Here is a 15,707-nt window from a genome sequence, read left to right as displayed (position 1 = left end):
GGTTTAATCGAACCAGTAGGAGTCAAGAAGCACGTTGAAGGTTGATGGCGGCGGGATGTAGTGCGGCGCAACACCAGAGATTCCGGCGCCAACGTGGAACCTGCACAACACAACCAAAGTACTTTGCCCCAACGAAACTGTGAGGTTGTCAATCTCACCGGCTTGCTGTAACAAAGGATTAACCGAATTGTGTGGAAGATGATTGTTTGCAGAGAAAACAGTAAAACAAGTATTGCGGCAGATTTGTATTTCGGTATTAAAAGAATGGACCGGGGTCCACAGTTCACTAGAGGTGTCTCTCCCATAAGATAAAAGCATGTTGGGTGAACAAATTACAGTCGGGCAATTGACAAATAGAGAGGGCATAACAATGCACATACATGTCATGATAAGTATAGTGAGATTTAATTGGGCATTACGACAAAGTACATAGACCGCCATCCAACTGCATCTATGCCTAAAAAGTCCACCTTCGGGTTATCGTCCGAACCCCTTCCAGTATTAAGTTGCAAAGCAACAGACAATTGCATTAAGTATGGTGCGTAATGTAATCAACAACTACATCCTCGGACATAGCGCCAATGTTTTATCCCTAGTGGCAACAGACACAGCACAACCTTAGAACTTTACGTCATCTGTCCCGGTGTCAATGCAGGCATGAACCCACTATCGAGCATAAATATTCCCTCTTGGAGTTAAAAGCAAAAACTTGGCCGAGCCTCTACTAGTAACGGAGAGCATGCAAGATCATAAACAACACATATGTAATAACTTGATAATTAACATAACATGGTATTCTCTATCCATCGGATCCCGACAAACACAACATAGAGTATTACGGATAGATGATCTTGATCATGTTAGGCAGCTCACAAGATCCAACAATGAAGCACAATGAGGAGAAGACAACCATCTAGCTACTTGCTATGGACCCATAGTCCAGGGGTGAACTACTCACTCATCACTCACGGAGGCGACCATGGCGGTGTAGAGTCCTCCGGGAGATGAATCCCCTCTCCGGCGGGGTGCCGGAGGAGATCTCCAGAATCCCCCGAGATGGGATCGGCGGCGGCGGCGTCTCAGTAAGGTTTTCCGTATCGTGGTTTTTCGCCTCAGGGGTTTTGCGACGGAGGCTTTAAGTAGGCGGAAGGGCAGAGTCGGGGGGCTAACGAGGGGCCCACACCACAGGGCGGCGCGGGCCCCCCCTTGGCCGCGCCGCCATGTGGTTTGGCCACCTCGTGGCCCCACTTCGTATGCTCTTCGGTCTTCTGGAAGGTTCGTGGCGAAATAGGCCCATGGGTCTTCGTTTCGTCCAATTCCGAGAATATTTCGTTACTAGGATTTCTGAAACCAAAAACAGCAGAAAACAGCAAGCGGCACTTCGGCATCTTGTTAATAGGTTAGTTCCGGAAAATGCACGAATATGACATAAAGTGTGCATAAAACATGTAGGTATCATCAATAATATGGCATAGAACATAAGAAATTATCGATACGTCGGAGACGTATCAAGCATCCCCAAGCTTAGTTACGCTCGTCCCGAGCGGGTAAAACGATAACAAAGATAATTTCGAAGTGATATGCCATCATAACCTTGATCATACTATTTGTAAACATATGTAATGAATGCAGCGATCAAAACAATGGTAATGACATGAGTAAACAAGTGAATCATAAAGCAAAGACTTTTCATGAATAGTACTTCAAGACAAGTATTAATAAGTCTTGCATAAGAGTTAACTCATAAAGCAATAAATCAAAGTAAAGGCATTGAAGCAACACAAAGGAAGATTAAGTTTCAGCGGTTGCTTTCAACTTGTAACATGTATATCTCATGGATAATTGTCAACATAGAGTAATATAACAAGTACAATATGCAAATATGTAGGAATCAATGCATAGTTCACACAAGTGTTTGCTTCTTGAGGTGGAGAGAGATAGGTGAACTGACTCAACATAAAAGTAAAAGAATGGTCCTTCAAAGAGGAAAGCATCGATTGCTATATTTGTGCTAGAGCTTTTATTTTGAAAACATGAAACAATTTTGTCAACGGTAGTAATAAAGCATATGAGTTATGAAAGTTATATCTTACAAGTTGCAAGCCTCATGCATAGTATACTAATAGTGCCCGCACCTTGTCCTAATTAGCTTGGACTACCGGATCTTTGCAATGCACATGTTTTAACCAAGTGTCAGAATGGGGTACCTCCATGCCGCCTGTACAAAGGTCTAAGGAGAAAGCTCGCATTTTGGATTTCTCGCTTTTGATTATTCTCAACTTAGACATCCATACCAGGGACAACATGGACAACGAGATAATGGACTCCTCTTTAATGCATAAGCATGTGACAACAATTATTATTCTCATATGAGATTGAGGATATATGTCCAAAACTGAAACTTCCACCATGAATCATGGCTTTAGTTAGCGGCCCAATGTTCTTCTCTAACAACTAGCACAGCGGCCCTCGCAAATGCGAGGGCAACATCGAAAAGTCTCTTAAAAGGGCACTTACAGATATGTGGTGAGAAAAAACTACTGTATCCTTATGATAAACGTACTCCACCCTTAATTTGGAAATTTTTGTTTAACATACAAATGTATGTTTGAGTACAACAATCAATAAGCATACATGGCTACAAATAATTATTAATACATTGAATGTGCATTTACAAACTAAGTGTGCGATATTATAATGTTACAACATGACTTCTCCTGCTTTACCGAGACATATCATTGAACAAATATAACTAAGAACACTTTAAGTGTGAGCAAATCAACACAAATTGTTATTCTCTCCGGAAAGCCCACCAAATCAACATATACATGCGCTTGTAATTCAAAAGCAAGATGAACACCAATGTGTGACCTTTCCTCGTCTCAAAAGGTACATATCTGTGTATTACTCCATCCTTCAGAAATCAGAAATACAAATCATTTTAGCAAAGGGCATTTTCTTCAACATGCAACTTGGACCTTTGATTTTCACACAAATATATTGGTCAATATTTGTAAAATTATGATACAGAGGGAAACAATTATGACTAATTTAATAATATAAATTATTTCCTAGTTTAACTGCGCACATTCTAGGAGGACATGCATTTATGAAAAGCTGAATTATATGTTAGCAATCCAGAGAAACATTTGAAGCCACGGAGTGGAAATCTTGGTCTTTAGTATTGAAGGCTATGTCTCAGCATTATCTTTAGTGATGAAGGTGAACTTTCAGATAGAAAGTTCATACCGTTAACTATGACCGACAATTTATTCATGATGTGAAGTCAGCATGTACTCACTGATTTGAATCTACAGAAATCTGCTAGGAGTGCATAGAAAGTTCTTTTGTTGCTGCTTTACTTGATATCTATCAAAATCATTTTGTAAAACCGGTGGAGTTACTCTTTTCAGATTTTCTATACGTACGTGTTATTATTTCCATCTTCACAATACCCATCAATCTAGTAATGCAACATGTTCAGAAAAAAAATATTTCTTCTAATTATCATCTGGCCGGAATGGCTCTTTCTATATGCAGCCGATTAGGATTAAGAAAATACATGACACGGGAAATTTGATTTGCTTAAGATCAAGAAAAAATACCAGATATCTACATTTGTGTGTTTTGGACTGAATAAGAAGGATCAATTCCGATTAGGATTAAGAAAATACATGACACGGGAAATTTGATTTGCTTAAGATCAAGAAAAAATACCAGATATCTACATTTGTGTGCTTTGGACTGAATAAGAAGGATCAATTTAACTACAAAAGAGAATCAAGTACCGATTTTGTGAAACAATTCTTCCCTGCAAAAAGCACCTGGCGTGTTAGAACCTTACAAAAATAAAAAAACCTAAAGAAATCTAGGAGTACATAGAAAGTTATTTTGTTGCTACTTTACTTGCTATCTACCGCTAATTATTTTATAAAACCGGCGGAATTGCTCTTTTCAAATTTCCTGTACGTGTTAGTATTTCCATCTTCACAATAGCCATCATCTAGTAATGCAACATGTGATATTTCTTCTAATTACAATCTAGCCAGTATGGCTCTTCCTATGTGCAGTCGATTAAGAGTACACGACACCAGAAGTTTGTTTTCCTTAGGATTAAGAAAAAAAGCCATATATGTACATCTCTGTGATTGGGACTAAATAGAAAGGACCAATTTAACTATGGAAGAGAATCAAGCGCCAATACTGTGAAACAATTCTTCCTTGCAAAAAGCAAATGACGTGTTAGGACCGTCGGAACATGAAAAATATGCATTGGTAAATTCAAGAAGCATGCATCCAGCTCGATCTCACGGCGTTGGCCTTCGTGGTCATGCATGTCGCTGCAACGTGTACACACGGGAGATATTGATCACTCCTGTTTAGTTACTGTAGTGTCTACAACGTTCGCGTACCTATCAGCAGACTGGGCGGCAACGCTGCATGTCCGTAACCATGAACCTCCCAATAGCAGATCGGGACAACTTGAATCATCGAGCCGGTTAGAAAATCAAGAAGTGAACAAAAAGTGCATGAGAAGATGGGAATCAGCATACTGATTTATCCATGCACCCAACTGAAGACTGATGAAAAAAATTCCACCGTAATTATACTTGTCCTCGTAAAAATTACCGGCTGATTGTTAGTCTGCATCACGCTCCCCTCGTTGGACCCTTCTCCATGTGGATTTTTCGCTCTTCCGATCACAATATCACTGCACCTTCCCAATCAATTCGTCTGTATCAGCCAAAGGTTTCAAGTTACCAGACCGTCTGGACAATCGATCGAAGATGCTAACAGTTGAATTTTGTACAACACAAATCGTAATTCCTTCAGATGAGATCAGCCTTCCCGTCAAGAAAAAGAAAGAAATACGTGATCCATCTTTGCCAATCTTGTCATGCACCCTCGATTGCTCCTTTGCACGCTATGAACGCATGTCATTGTCCAGTTGCATATGGCTCTTTTTCCAACAATTCATCCAATCACATTCATCTGCTTTGAAGATCTACGGGAAAACAACCATCTACGGAAAGTTTCCAACGCATGTTAGGTGAACTAACCTGGACGGTCCTACCGAATCGCTCGGCCGGAGATCCCAAAGCAGGTAGCAGCGCTGAGGCGCTCCAATGGAGCTTGAGGAGCGCCCAACCTCAGACTACATACAGATGGCGGCGGCTTTAATTTTTGTTTTGAGAAAGGCGCCGCCCACAAAATAATTAGGGTTAAGAAAAAAACACGTTTTTTTACTAATGGCACAGGTGGGTAATTTACTTGAAGTTAGATCTAACGGATGTACTATTCTATTCCACTAAATTAAAGGCCAGATGTTTCTAATTTTTGTGGGAATTTCTACATAATTCTCTAATTTCTGGTTAGTCCTTAATGCACTTTTAATATATAATAGATATGCATGCTCCAACCATAAAGGTGGTAGATCTCTCTTACTTCAGACAAGACGGACATGCATAGCAACTCACATGATATTCAACAAAGATAGTTGATGGCGTCCCCAGAAGCATGGTTATCGCACAACAAGCAACTTAATAAGAGATAAAGTGCATAAGTACATATTCAATACCACAATAGTTTTTAAGCTATTTGTCCCATGAGCTATATATTGCAAAGGTAAATGATGGAATTTTAAAGGTAGCACTCAAGCAACTTACTTTGGAATGGCGGATAAATACCATGTATTAGGTAGGTATGGTGGACACAAATGGCATAGTGGTTGGCTCAAGGATTTTGGATGCATGAGAAGTATTCCCTCTCGATACAAGGTTTAGGCTAGCAAGGTTATTTGAAACAAACACAAGGATGAACGGTGCAGCAAAACTCACATAAAAGACATATTGTAAACATTATAAGACTCCACACCGTCTTCCTTGTTGTTCAAAACTCAATACTAGATGTTATCTAGACTCTAGAGAAACCAAATATGCAAACCAAATTAGCAAGCTCTAAGTATTTCTTCATTAATGGGTGCAAAGTATATGATGCAAGAGCTTAAACATGAGCACAACAATTGCCAAGTATCAAATTATCCAAGACATTTTAGAGTTACTACATGTAGCATTTTCCAATTCCAACCATATAACAATTTAACGAAGAAGAAACTTCGCCATGAATACTATGAGTAGAGCCTAAGGACATATTTGTCCATATGCTACAGCGGAGCGTGTCTCTCTCCCATAAAGTGAATGCTAGGATCCATTTTATTCAAACAAAACAAAAACAAAAACAAACCGACGCTCCAAGCAAAGTGCATAAGATGTGACGGAATAAAAATATAGTTTCGGGGGAGGAACTCGATAATGTTGTCGATGAAGAAGGGGATGCCTTGGGCATCCCCAAGCTTAGACGCTTGAGTCTTCTTAGAATATGCAGGGGTGAACCACCGGGGCATCCCCAAGCTTAGAGCTTTCACTCTCCTTGATCATATTGCATCATACTCCTCTCTTGATCCTTGAAAACTTCCTCCACACCAAACTCGAAACAACTCATTAGAGGGTTAGTGCATAATAAAAATTAACATGTTCAGAGGTGACACAATCATTTTTAACACTTCTGGACATTGCATAAAGCTACTGGACATTAATGGATCAAAGAAATTCATCCAACATAGCAAAAGAGGCAATGCGAAATAAAAGGCAGAATCTGTCAAAACAGAACAGTCCGTAAAGATGGATTTTATTAGGCCACCAGACTTGCTCAAATGAAAATGCTCAAATTGAATGAAAGTTGCGTACATATCTGAGGATCATGCACGTAAATTGGCTTAATTTTCTGAGCTACCTACAGGGAGGTAGACCCAGATTCGTGACAGCAAAGAAATCTGGAACTGCGCAGTAATCCAAATCTAGTACTTACTTTTCTATCAAAGACTTTACTTGGCACAACTAAACTCAAAACTAAGATAAGGAGAGGTTGCTACAGTAGTAAACAACTTCCAAGACACAAATTTAAAACAAAAATACTGGAGTAAAAACATGGGTTGTCTCCCATAAGCGCTTTTCTTTAACGCCTTTCAGCTAGGCGCAGAAAGTGTATATCAAGTAACATCAAAAGATGAAGCATCAACATCATAGTTTGTTCTAATAATAGAATCATAAGGTAACTTCATTCTCTTTCTAGGGAAGTGTTCCATACCTTTCTTGAGAGGAAATTGATATTTAATATTACCTTCCTTCATATCAATAGTAGCACCAACGGTTCGAAGAAAAGGTCTTCCCAATATAATGGGGCAAGATGCATTGCATTCAATATCCAAGACAACAAAATCAACGGGGACAAGGTTATTGTTAACCATAATATGAACATTATCAACCTTCCCCAAAGGTTTCTTTTTAGCATTATCAGCGAAATTAACATCCAAATAACAATTTTTCAATGGTGGCAAGTCAAGCATATCATAGACTTTCTTAGGCATAACAGAAATACTTGCACCAAGATCACATAAAGCATTACAATCAAAATCTTTAACTCTCATTTTAATGATGGGCTCCCAACCATCCTCTAGCTTTCTAGGAATAGAAGTTTCAAGTTTTAGTTTCTCTTCTCTAGCTTTTATGAGAGCATTTGTAATATGTCTTGTGAAAGCCAAGTTTACAGCGCTACCATTGGGACTCTTAGCAAGTTTTTGCAAGAACTTTATAACTTCAGAGATGTGGCAATCATCAAAATCTAAATCATTACAATCTAAAGCAATGGGATTATCATCCCCAAGGTTGGAAAAAATTTCAGCAGTTTTATCACAAGCGGTTTCAGCAGTTTTAGCAGTTTCAGGTAATTTTGCGCGCTTTGCACTAGGAGTAGAAGCATTGCCAACACCAATTATTTTACCATTGATAGTAGGAGGTGCAGCAACATGTGAATCATTAGTATTGCTAGTGGTGGTAATAGTCCAAACTTTAGCTACATTTTCCTTTTTAGCTAGTTTTTCATTTTCTTCTCTATCCCACCTAGCACGCAGTTCAGCCATTAATCTTATATTCTCATTAATTCTAACTTGGATGGCATTTTCTGTAGTAACAATTTTATTTTCAATATCCCTATTAGGCATAACTTTCGATTTCAAAAGATCAACATCAGAGGCAAGACTATCAACTCTAGAAACAAGAATATCAATTTTATTGAGCTTTTCCTCAACAGATTTGTTAAAGGCAGTTTGTGTACTAATAAATTCTTTAAGCATAGCCTCAAGTCCAGGGGGTGTATTCCTATTATTGTTGTAAGAATTCCCATAAGAATTAGCATAACCGTTACCATTATTATAAGGATATGGCCTATAGTTATTACTAGAATTGTTCCGATAAGCATTGTTATTGAAATTATTATTTTTAATGAAGTTTACATCAACATGTTCTTCTTGAGCAACCAATGAAGCTAATGGAACATTATTAGGATCAACATTAGTCCTATCATTCACAAGCATAGACATAATAGCATCAACCTTATCATTCAAGGAAGAGAATTCTTCAACGAGAATTTACCTTCTTACCTTGTGGAGCTCTTTCCGTGTGCCATTCAGAGTAATTAACCATCATATTATCAAGGAGCTTTGTTGCTTCACCAAGAGTGATGGACATAAAGGTACCTCCAGCAGCTGAATCCAATAAATTCCGCGAAGAAAAATTTAGTCCTGCATAGAAGGTTTGGATGATCATCCAAGTAGTCAGTCCATGGGTTGGGCAATTTTTAACCAGAGATTTCATTCTTTCCCAAGCTTGAGCAACATGTTCATTATACAATTGTTTAAAATTCATTATGCTACTCCTCAAAGATATAATTTTAGCAGGGGGATAATATCTACCAATAAAAGCATCCTTGCATTTAGTCCATGAATCAATACTATTCTTAGGCAGAGATAGCAACCAATCTTTAGCTCTTCCTCTTAATGAGAAAGGAAACAATTTTAATTTTATAATGTCACCATCTACATCTTTATATTTTTTGCATTTCACATAGTTCAACAAAATTATTGAGATGGGCAGCAGCATCATCAGAACTAACACCAGAAAATTGCTCTCTCATAACAAGATTCAGTAAAGCAGGTTTAATTTCAAAGAATTCTGTTGTAGTAGCAGGTGGAGCAATAGGTGTGCATAGGAAATCATTATTATTTGTGCTAGTGAAGTCACACAACTTAGTATTTTCAGGGTTGGCCATTTTAGCAGTAGTAAATAAAGCAAACTAGATAAAGTAAATGCAAGTAAACTAATTTTTTTGTGTTTTTGATATAGAGTGCAAGACAAGTAAATAAAGTAAAACTAGCAACTAATTTTTTTGTGTTTTGATATAATGCAGCAAACAAAGTAGTAAATAAAATAAAGCAAGACAAAAACAAAGTAAAGAGATTGGGAAGTGGAGACTCCCCTTGCAGCGTGTCTTGATCTCCCCGGCAACGGCGCCAAAAATTTGCTTGATGCGTGTAGTTGACACGTCCGTTGGGAACCCCAAGAGGAAGGTGTGATGCGCACAGCGGCAAGTTTCCCTCAGTAAGAAACCAAGGTTTAATCGAACCAGTAGGGAGTCAAGAAGCACGTTGAAGGTTGATGGCGGCGGGATGTAGTGCGGCGCAACACCGGAGATTCCGGCGCCAACGTGGAACCCGCACAACACAACCAAAGTACTTTGCCCCAACGAAACGAGTGAGGTTGTCAATCTCACTCGGCTTGCTGTAACAAAGGATTAACCGAATTGTGTGGAAGATGATTGTTTGCGAGAGAAAACAGTAAAACAAGTATTGCGAGCAGATTTGTATTTCAGTATTAAAAGAATGGACCGGGGTCCACAGTTCACTAGAGGTGTCTCTCCCATAAGATAAAAGCATGTTGGGTGAACAAATTACAGTCGGGCAATTGACAAATAGAGAGGGCATAACAATGCACATACATGTCATGATAAGTATAGTGAGATTTAATTGGGCATTACGACAAAGTACATAGACCGCCATCCAACTGCATCTATGCCTAAAAAGTCCACCTTCGGGTTATCGTCCGAACCCCTTCCGGTATTAAGTTGCAAAGCAACGGACAATTGCATTAAGTATGGTGCGTAATGTAATCAACAACTACATCCTCGGACATAGCGCCAATGTTTTATCCCTAGTGGCAACAGACACAGCACAACCTTAGAACTTTCGTCACTTCGTCCCGGGTGTCAATGCGGGCATGAACCCACTATCGAGCATAAATACTCCCTCTTGGAGTTAAAAGCAAAAACTTGGCAGAGCCTCTACTAGTAACGGAGAGCATGCAAGATCATAAACAACACATATGTAATAACTTGATAATTAACATAACATGTTATTCTCTATCCATCGGATCCCGACAAACACAACATAGAGTATTACAGATAGATGATCTTGATCATGTTAGGCAGCTCACAAGATCCAACAATGAAGCACAATGAGGAGAAGACAACCATCTAGCTACTGCTATGGACCCATAGTCCAGGGGTGAACTACTCACTCATCACTCCGGAGGCGACCATGGCGGTGTAGAGTCCTCCGGGAGATGAATCCCCTCTCCGGCGGGGTGCCGGAGGAGATCTCCAGAATCCCCGAGATGGGATCGGCGGCGGCGGCGTCTCAGTAAGGTTTTCCGTATCGTGGTTTTTCGCCTCAGGGGTTTCGCGACGGAGGCTTTAAGTAGGCGGAAGGGCAGAGTCGGGGGGGTAACGAGGGGCCCACACCACAGGGCGGAGCGGGCCCCCCCTTGGCCGCGCCGCCATGTGGTTTGGCCACCTCGTGGCCCCACTTCGTATGCTCTTCGGTCTTCTGGAAGGTTCGTGGCGAAATAGGCCCACGGGTCTTCGTTTCGTCCAATTCGAGAATATTTCGTTACTAGGATTTCCGAAACCAAAAACAGCGAGAAAACAGGAACTGGCACTTCGGCATCTTGTTAATAGGTTAGTTCCTGAAAATGCACGAATATGACATAAAGTGTGCATAAAACATGTAGGTATCATCAATAATATGGCATAGAACATAAGAAATTATCGATACGTCGGAGACGTATCACCAACGTGGAACCTGCACAACACAATCACAGAACTTTGCCCCAACGTAACAGCAAGGTTGTCAATCTCACCGGCCTGCTGTAAACAAAGGATTAGATGTATAGTGTGGAAGATGATGGTTGTTTGCGAAGAACAGTAAAGAACAATTGCAGTAGATTGTATTTCGGATGTAAAGAATAGGACCGGGGTCCACGGTTCACTAGTGGTGTCTCTCCCATAAGATAGCAGATGTTGGGTGAACAAATTACAGTTGGGCAATTGACAAATAAAGAAGGCATAACAATGCACATACATATATCATGATGAGTACTATGAGATTTAATCGGGGCATTACGACAAAGTACATAGACCGCTATCCGAGCATGCATCTATGCCTAAAAAGTCCACCTTCGAGGTTATCATCCGAACCCCCTCCGGTATTAAGTTGTAAACAACGGACAATTGCATTAAGTATGGTGCGTAATGTAATCAACACAAATATCCTTAGACAAAGCATCGATGTTTTATCCCTAGTGGCAACAGCACATCCACAACCTTAGAACTTTCATCGTCATTGTCCTGCATTTAATGGAGGCATGAACCCACTATCGAGCATAAATACTCCCTCTTGGAGTCACAAGTATCAACTTGGCAGAGCCTCTACTAGCAACGGAGAGCATGCAAGAACATCAATAACATATATGATAGATTGATAATCAACTTGACATAGTATTCAATATTCATCGGATCCCAACAAACACAACATGAAGGATTACAAATAGATGATCTTGATCATGATAGGCAGCTCACAAGATCTAACATGATTGCACAATGAGGAGAAGACAACCATCTAGCTACTGCTATAGACCCATAGTCCAGGGGTGGACTACTCACACATCGATCCGGAGGCGATCATGGCGATGAAGAGACCTCCGGGAGATGATTCCCCTCTCCGGCGGGGTGCCGGAGGCGATCTCCTGAATCCCCCGAGATGGGATTGGCGGCGGCGGCGTCTCCGGAAGGTTTTCCGTATCGTGGCTCTCGGTGCGGGGGTTTCGCGACGGAGGCTTTAAGTAGGCGGAAGGGCAGGTCAGGGGGCCACACGAGGGCCTCACACAACAGGCCGGCGCGGCCAAGGGCCAGGCCGCGCCGCCCTAGTGTCTGGCCACCTCGTGGCCCCACTTCGTCTCTCCCTCGGACTTCTGGAAGCTTCGTGCAAAAATAGGACCCTGGGCGTTGATTTCGTCCAATTCCGAGAATATTTCCTTACTAGGATTTCTGAAACCAAAAACAGCAGAAAACAGACAAGCGGCTCTTCGGCATCTCGTCAATAGGTTAGTGCCGGAAAATGCATAATAATGACATATAATGTGTATAAAACATGTGAGTATCATCATAAAAGTAGCATGGAACATAAGAAATTATAGATACGTTTGGGACGTATCAAGCATCCCCAAGCTTAGTTCCTACTCGCCCTCGAGTAGGTAAACGATAACAAAGATAATTTCTGAAGTGACATGCTATCATAATCTTGATCATACTATTGTAAAGCATATGAGATGAATGCAGCGATTCGAAGCAATGATGAAGATAACGAGTAAACAAATGAATCATATAGCAAAGACTTTTCATGAATAATACTTTCAAGACAAGCATCAATAAGACTTGCATAAGAGTTACTCATAAAGCAATAAATTCAAAGTAAAGGCATTGAAGCAACACAAAGGATGATTAAGTTTCAGCAATTTGCTTTCAACTTGTAACATGTTTATCTCATGGATAATTGTCAACACAAAGCAATATAACAAGTGCAATAAGTAAACATGTAAGAATCAATGCACACAGTTGACACAAGTGTTTGCTTCTAAGATAGAAAGAATAGGCAAAGCTGACTCAACAATAAAGTAAAAGATAGGCCCTTCGCGAGAGGAAGCATTGATTACTATATTTGTGCTAGAGCTTTTCATTTTGAAAACAAGAAACAATTTTTTCAACGGTAGTAATAAAGCATATGTGTTATGTATAAAACATCTTATAAGTTGCAAGCCTCATGCATAGTATACTAATAGTGCTCGCACCTTGTCCTAATTAGCTTGGATTAACACTGATTATCATTGCATAGCATATGTTTCAACCAAGTGTCACAAAGGGGTACCTCTATGCCGCCTGTACAAAGGTCTAAGGAGAAAGCTCGCATTGGATTTCTCGCTTTTGATTATTCTCAACTTAGACATCCATACCGGGACAACATAGACAACGAGATAATGGACTCCTCTTTAATGCATAAGCATTTAACAACAATTAAAATTCTCATAAGAGATTGAGGATTAGTTGTCCACACCGAAACTTCCACCATGAATCATGGCTTTAGTTAGCGGCCCAATGTTCTTCTCTAACGGTATGCATACTCAAACCATTTGATTGTGAAAACCGCCCTTACTTCGGACAAGACGAACATGCATAGCAACTCACATGATATTCAACAAAGGTAAAAGAGTTGATGGCGTCCCCAGAAACATGGTTACCGCTCAACAAGCAACTTATTAAGAAATAAGACACATAAGTACATATTCTTCACCACGATAGTTTTTAAGCTATTTTGTCCCATGAGCTATATATTGCAAAGACAAAGAATAGAAATTTTAAAGGTAGCACTCAAGTAATTTACTTTGGAATGGCGGAGAAATACCATGCGGTAGGTAGGTATGGTGGACACAAATGGCATAGTTATTGGCTCAAGGATTTGGATGCACGAGAAGAATTCCTCTCAATACAAGGCTAGACTAGCAAGGTTGTTTGAAGCAAACTCAAGTATAAAAGGTGCAGCAAAGCTCACATATGAACATATTGTAACTATTATAAGACTTTACATTGTCTCCTTGTTGTTCAAACACCTCAACCAGAAAATATCTAGACTCTAGAGATCAATCATGCAAACCAAATTTTAACAAGCTCTATGTAGTTATTCATTAATGGGTACAAGGTACATGATGCAAGAGCTCAAGCATGATCTATATGAGCACAACAATTGCCAAGTATCACATTATTCAAGACATTAAACCATTTACCACATGCGGCATTTTCCGTTTCCAACCATATAGCAATGAATGAAGTAGTTCAACTTTCGCAATGAACATTAAAGATAAAGCTAAGAACATATGTGTTCATACGAAACAGCGGAGCGTGTCTCTCTCCCAAACAAAGAATGCTAGGATCCGATTTATTCAAACAAAAACAAAAATAAAAACAAACAGACGCTCCAAGTAAAGCACATAAGATGTGACGGAATAAAAATATAGTTTCACTAGAGGAACTCGATAAGTTGTCGATGAAGAAGGGATGCCTTGGGCATCCCCAAGCTTAGACGCTTGAGTCTTCTTAAAATATGCAGGGATGAACCACGGGGCATCCCCAAGCTTTGGCTTTTCACTCTTCTTGATCATATTGTATCATCCTCCTCTCTTGACCCTTGAAAACTTCCTCCACACCAAACTCGAAACAAACTCATTAGAGGGTCAGTGCATAATTCATATATTCAGAGGTGACATAATCATTCTTAACACTTCTGGACATTGCACAAAGCTACTGAAAGTTAATGGACCAAAGAAATCCATCAAACATAGCAAAACAGGCAATGCGAAATAAAAGGCAGAATCTGTCAAAACAGAACAGTTCGTAAAGACGAATTTTAAAGAGGCACCAGACTTGCTCAGATGAAAATGCCCAAATCGAATGAAAGTTGCGTACATATCTGAGGATCACGCACGTAAATTGGCAGATTTTTTTGATTTTTCTACAGAGACTACTGCTCAAATTCGTGACAGCAAGAAATCTGTTCCTGCGCAGTAATCCAAATCTAGTATTGGCTTTACTATCAAAGACTTTACTTGGCACAACAATGCAATAAAATAAAGATAAGAGAGGTTGCTACAGTAGTAAACAACTTCCAAGACTCAAATATAAAATAAAGTGCAGAAGTAAAATAATGGGTTGTCTCCCATAAGCGCTTTTCTTTAACGCCTTTCAGCTAGGCGCGAAAGTGTGTATCAAGTAACATCAAGAGACGAAGCATCAACATCATAATTTGTTCTAATAATAGAATCATAAGGTAACTTCATTCTCTTTCTAGGGAAGTGTTCCATACCTTTCTTGAGAGGAAATTGATATTTAATATTACCTTCCTTCATATCAATGGTGGCACCAACGAGTTCGAAGAAAAGGTCTTCCCAATATAATGGGACAAGATGCATTGCATTCAATATCCAAGACAACAAAATCAACGGGGACAAGGTTATTGTTAACCATAATACGAACATTATCAATCCTCCCCAAAGGTTTCTTTATAGCATTATCAACAAGATTAACATCCAAATAACAATTCTTCAATGGTGGCAAGTCAAGCATATCATAAATTTTCTTAGGCATAACGAAATACTTGCACCAAGATCACATAAAGCATTACAATCAAAATCATTGACCCTCATCTTAATGATAGGCTCCCAACCATCTTCTAACTTTCTAGGAATAGAGGTTTCAAGTTTTAGTTTCTCTTCTCTAGCTTTTATGAGTGCATTTGTAATGTGTTTTGTAAAGGCCAAATTTATAGCACTAGAATTGGGACTTTTAGCAAGCTTTTGTAAGAACTTTATAACTTCAGAGATGTGACAATCATCAAAGTCTAAACCATTATGATCTACAGCAATGGGAGC

The sequence above is a fragment of the Lolium rigidum genome, chromosome 4 (assembly GCF_022539505.1).
Source record: "Lolium rigidum isolate FL_2022 chromosome 4, APGP_CSIRO_Lrig_0.1, whole genome shotgun sequence".
NCBI lineage: Eukaryota > Viridiplantae > Streptophyta > Magnoliopsida > Poales > Poaceae > Lolium > Lolium rigidum.
Note: the sequence above shows the minus strand (reverse complement) of the source record.